Below are 5,855 nucleotides of genomic sequence, written 5' to 3'. Positions count from 1 at the left end.
TACTTAGGTACAAGATTGGGTGCTCTTCATCTTGAGTTATCTGGGAAAGCACTGCTCCCAATCCTACATCAGATGCATCAGTTTGTAGGATGAATTCCTTTGAGAAATTCGGTGTGACCAGTACAGGTTGAATGCAAATAGCTTCCTTGAGACTTTGAAATGTTTGTTCAGCTTCAGGGGACCACTTCACCATGACAGGGGCTTTAGCTTTTGTGAGATCAGTTAAGGGACCAGCTATAGTTGCAAAGTTGGAAATAAATCGCCTGTAATAGCCAATAAGACCAAGGAATGTTCTGACCTGTTTCTTAGTCAATGGCTGTGGCCAATTCCGTATGGCTTCAATTTTAGCAAGTTGTGGCTTGACTAACCCTCTCCCAATGGAATACCCTAGATACTTAGCCTCCTCTAGGCCAATAGTACACTTACTAGGGTTTGCCGTCAGGCCAGCATTTCGTATGGAATTAAGGACGGCCTGCACTTTTGGTAAGTGAGACTCCCAATCTTCACTGTGTATAACCACATCATCCAAGTAAGCCGCTGCGTAAAGGGTATGTGGTTTTAGGATTCGGTCCATCATTCTTTGAAATGTTGCTGGAGCCCCATGTAAACCAAAAGGTAACACTTTATATTGAAAAAGTCCATCTGGAGTAGAAAAAGCAGTAATTTCCTTTGCCCAGTCTGTGAGGGGCACTTGCCAATAGCCTTTGGTTAGATCCAGTGTGGTGAGATACCGGGCTTTCCCAAGTCTTTCCACAAGTCCCTCAAGCCTCTACTGGGTTTTCTCCTTTTGAACTCTTGTATGGTAGACACCCTAGAGGACTACTAGATATAGCCAAAGATATTTGGGAACATGAGTCTACACCACACAAGAGCATCATAGAGCATGTAAATCAGATGCAGGAACGGATGACAGCCATTATGCCCATTGTTAGAGAACACAAGGAGAAAAATAGCAGAGTTACACGCTGGTTCCTTAGTTTACAACCCTATAATTTCTCGTTAGAGCACAGGGCAGGCTGTAAACAGGGTAATGCTGATGGTCTTTCACGTAAACATTCACTTATGACAGTGTTCGCTCACCCCACAAGGTTTGAGCTGGGGGGGAGGATGTGTGACAGGGAACAGGGCATGGTGTGGATAACATGTACATTTCCCACAAAATACTGCAGTGCAATGTATTCGATAACCCCAGGGAGAATGTTTTGTTACCAACAAAATAATGGTAATGTTGTAGTTATGTTTGGGTCCCTGGGGTGGAGCATTTGGAGAGAAGGGAGGGCCAGTGCTCCACTCCACAGTTTACTTGCAGCAGGTGAAGTAGCCAGTCCATGAGTTCTGGTTATCCCAGAGAGTTACTCACCTGTTACCAATGAGCGGCAGGGGGCTGCTACAAAAAGGAGCCCTGTGAGTTATGCAGGTGAGAAACATACAAGCAGTGAGTGAGACTGCATTTTCTCCTAACAAATCTGCTGAATGGTTCCTAAACGAAAAAGGTCTGTGCTAAATGTTTTTTTTGTTGGTAGCGGGTAAGCCGTCCAATGATAGTTAGTTGCTGTTTGTCAGTAAGTGCTCAGAGAGCAAGGCTTTTCTTTTTGTTTGTTTTATTTATGTTTGTTTACAGACCTTTTAATAAAACGGACTACAATTCTAAAAATAATTCAGCCTTATGTGGTATTTCAAACCTTAAGACTGTCTGGTTACATGATCCCAGCTCACAAAATATATTTTAAAAAAAAAGTATTAAGATGTATAGGTCATATAAACCACCTTTCTAATACATTTATGAATACAAACATGGAATGTATGCTTATCTAATCTATACCATGTTTTAAAACAATTAATACATTTAAATCTGTAAATCTGTAACATGTATTACACATCTATAGATGCAGTCACTCAGGATTATATACTAAAGTGAAATGCAAAGCCAGAAAAGGACTTTTTATGGCCCACAATGACCACTGAAAACACATTATACATTCAATCTTGTCGAGTGTACTCGTAGTTCTTGAATATTCTAATTAAAGTTCTATGTTCAAATAGCTATAACTATTGACTTCTTACCAGCTCAAGAGCATTTCAGCCTATTTATAAGCCTGCATATCGATAAAGCCTCACTGGCAGACCATTTCAGCAACTCATAGTGAAAACAATTCCCTTGATTTATATTTAAACTTATCCTTAATCAATTTCAATCCATGACCTTTGGATCAACTCTTAAAGTCCAGCACAAATAAGATGACCTGAATCTAATTACACAATCTTTCATCTGTAATGCATTTTTGATGTATGTATCACAAAGTCCCTAGTCAAAGACTATTGAGAGTCTTAAAATGAATGCTTTGCTAAGACTATGCTGTTTATACATGGGAAGTTTTGAGGGCTTTGTACGTGTTTACCTACATGTATGTTCCTTTTGTATTTTCATACAAATATTATTTTTGTTTATAAAACACAAACATATTTGGTTTGTTGGAAAAGGAGCAGATGCAACAAGAAACTAATGATTTCCCCTCTCCATACATGGAGGCTAACTCCTGATACTAGAAATATATACGTTAAAATTAAAAACGAAACAAAGGAAAAGGAAATACATTTACAACTTCTTGTATAATAATTAAAACACCATATTGTTGTAAAAGTTGACTTTTTTTATTAATCTAAAAATGAAATATAACATAAAATACATGCATATATGGTTTGCTAAATATTTTAGATTTTATTTCCCAATTAAGGTTGTAACCTTTTTCTCGGCCAAGTAGTGAAAATGTACCTGGAAGTCTGACGCCTGTGACACTGATACTTCTGAAAACTGAGGCAGAGCCCGCACTTCCTTCGTTTTACATTGGCAGCACACAGGGCACCATGGGTATATGCATTCACAGAGTGTGCCAGCTTACCACTCTCCCTTACAAAACAAATGGTCTAGTCCCCCTACTGAGATCACCCCCCTCCGCACCACCAGTATTTTCTCTTATACTCACCTTTTTTGCTAGCAAAGATGGCTAAGCCAAGCCGTTTGGGGGCACAAATGTCAAGGAGATGTCACTGGAGACTAGTGTAGCCTCTACTAGTGAGGGCTGCTAGGGTAACAATATTTTATTTCTGCCATTCAGGGATACAGTATGGCACTGATGGTATTACACGCCCAGACATATATTACATTTTAGACTTGGCAATGGACCCAAAATCATATTGGAACAATTTTTTGTTTAGTTTATGGCTCATAGTTTTCAAAAAATGTCTCTCATTCAGTCCTGTCTGTGCCCCCCTGCCACACCACCTGCTTACTTACCTTCTCCAGTCATTTTCTGGTCTCTTTTGATCTCTCTCTCTCTGCAGAAGTAGAGACCATGCTGATATGAGAAGAGGGAGAAGGGAATAAGGAGAGGGGAGGAGGGCAGTCAGTATGTGAGGCAGTGTCATTTTGCAGAGAAAAAGACAACAGGCGAAAGGGGAGGGGGTTAGTGTACTCAGTGTGTGTTTCAGGGTCCCTGGGAACGGGCCATGCGCAGGAAAACGTCAGAGGGCATAGTGAGAAACTTTTGCCATGCAGACCCAGGGCTACAACAGAGGTAAGTGCCAGGCCAGGCATCAGTAGTCAGTGCCAACATAAAAGGGGCCACTAACAAACACGAGTGGCAGTGGAGCATTAATGTGGTTTCAGTAAGAAATGCAAGGCTGTGCTTCCGATAGGGTACCAATGTATGATACAGTGGTGCATCAGTGGGGTATTAATGGTATTTCAATAGGTAGTGCCAGGCACCACGTTTTAGGCAGACATAGGCATCAAAGGAATTCAGTAATGTGGTACCGCTTGGTTGTACCAAACTAGGTGACAATGTACCAAGCATAATGCCAGACTAGGATGAGACAGTGCCAAGCTTTACTAGGGTAATAACAGGGCACAGTGTCAGGCTGTAATGGGGCTCTGATAGGGAACAGTACCAGGTTGTCATATAATAGCAATTGCAGAAGTGCCAGGCTGTAATTGGGTAGAAATGGGGAGCATTGTCAGTTCGTGATGGAATAGTATTAGGGTACAGTGCCAGGCTGTGACAGAGTAGTCTTTTGAAATGTCTTACATGCTAGCTCTTCTGCTCCACCTCTGCATTACGCATGCATGACATATCTCTCCTTCTACTATTGGTGCTTTTAGACATAAAAGTATAACATTAAAAAAATATATATTTACTGAAACATCATGAGTCTAACTGCATCAGCTTAACTCTCTCCTCTCTAACTTAATTTTCCTAATCATGTCACCTCTCTTCCAGCCACATCATGGATGTCAGACTGGATTCCAAAAATGTTTGAGGCAGTGCTGATTTTAATGATATCTCTGTTTCTGTACAGGATGTTTTCAGTCAAATAAATGTGACACCTGTGCAGAAGTAGCAACATATCCTGAAACCCTTCAATGTCTTTTTAAAACTTAGTTTGACATTACTGTATTATATATTTCCATTTTGCCATCTGAACCACTTTCACTCCCTCTCTGAGATATGTATTCTTTTCTAGGGTTTAATATGTCATTATTATGTACATATAGTACATATGTGTCAAATATATATGTCAAGTACACATCTGCATAGATGTTATTGCTGTAATGTGCAATTGTGATGGAAAAAGCTAAGGTGCAACTGTCTTCAGCTACATTGTGCGGCAAAGCAATCAACATGGATGCTAATGGTATTCCCCTGCTGACTTTGCCTCATAACTGCTGGCTCTAGATAGACCCATAGTAAAGTATAACGCTCTTCATCATATACTGTAACTTAGATTTTGAATTCAAGCCATCACTCACCAACTTTTTAAAAACATCTGGCTTTGTGATAATATCTAGAGTCCATATACTTTTAGAAAAATACATACCTTCATATAGCTTATTAGTATAACTGTTTAATATGCATCCGTTAATGGAATATTTCTTACTACATCATAGCCTTATGATTAAGCAGACAAAGCTCCCATAGTTAATATTGCAAGTAGATGATGACAGTTTTTATTGCACACTGAACATCTTTGATTATATTACATGTTATAATGCTGTTGGCCAGCTACTCACTTTTATTTTAAGTATTTGAGACATGATATAGGATAAATCTGTTTTAATTGGTACCTTCATAATCCACTATCAGCTGCCACATAATTATTTGGAGAAATGACTTTCCATCTTTTTGGCACTGCTTTTTCTGTAGGGAAATTATTTTAATAGATCTTTAAATCACTACTGCATGAATCTAACTAGGAAATTAATATTCTAAGTTGTACTTTTTTAAACATCTTTGTGTAAAGTAAAAATATTTGGAAATTCTACTTTCAAGTGAGAATAGAAGTTATCTAACCAATACCACTGAATTACTTTATGTATTGCAACATATATTACAAAAACAGCATTCTGATGTGACTGTTCATGGATGCTACTTCATGGTCACACATTATGTCAAGACTCGGGCAAGCAGGTCGGGTAGGAGCCCAGTTGCAGGGGATACCATGGACTCTGGCTGTACCCCACAATGCATCAGTAGGTACAGACAGACATATAAAGACACACAAGGCTGTGTGTGTATATATATATATATATATATATATATGTGTGTGTGTGTGTGTGCTGGCAGGAGAAACAGGACTGGTCAATAAGTGTGAAAAAGGCACAAAGGTAGATACACCTCGACAGGATACAGCATGACAGTAGGTATAGATATTACATAGTCCAGGCTGGCAGGGTGGAATCCTGACACATTAGTAGTGTACCTTACATAGCTGTTCCATTTCAGAATGAACATTAACGTATCAAATGCCAAGGCACTACGGGTAGAATTGTATTGGGATATGCTCTATAAAATGAGGGG

The sequence above is a fragment of the Sceloporus occidentalis genome, unplaced genomic scaffold (assembly GCF_023333645.1).
Source record: "Sceloporus occidentalis isolate IW3139 unplaced genomic scaffold, rSceOcc1.0.p SCAF_40, whole genome shotgun sequence".
NCBI classification, from domain to species: domain Eukaryota; kingdom Metazoa; phylum Chordata; class Lepidosauria; order Squamata; family Phrynosomatidae; genus Sceloporus; species Sceloporus occidentalis.
The sequence above is the reverse complement of the archived record's forward strand: the minus strand, read 5'-3'. Positions refer to the sequence as shown.